Genomic DNA, 294 nt, shown 5'->3' on the forward strand with positions numbered 1-294 from the left:
CTCAGACAATAAACTTTACTCTTTAAAGATATTTGTTTGCTGTTGATATCGTTGTTGATAGCATTGCAGACATTCAGGCATTCCCATTGGGCGAGTAACTGATCTCTGTTGCATGCAAGCCGGCCTGCGTTTGAAGTCTTGTTGTATCAAATGTTTGTTTCTGATGTGTTAAAATATATCTTGTGTTTTCTGTTCATAAAGACGACAGTTTCGAATGGAATGGAGTACAAATTTTGCAAATACTAATACGATGCCTGTTTGCTTATGATTAATCTTTCTTTGATATTATCCTAC

The sequence above is a fragment of the Penaeus monodon genome, chromosome 27, assembly GCF_015228065.2.
Source record: "Penaeus monodon isolate SGIC_2016 chromosome 27, NSTDA_Pmon_1, whole genome shotgun sequence".
NCBI classification, from domain to species: Eukaryota; Metazoa; Arthropoda; class Malacostraca; order Decapoda; family Penaeidae; genus Penaeus; species Penaeus monodon.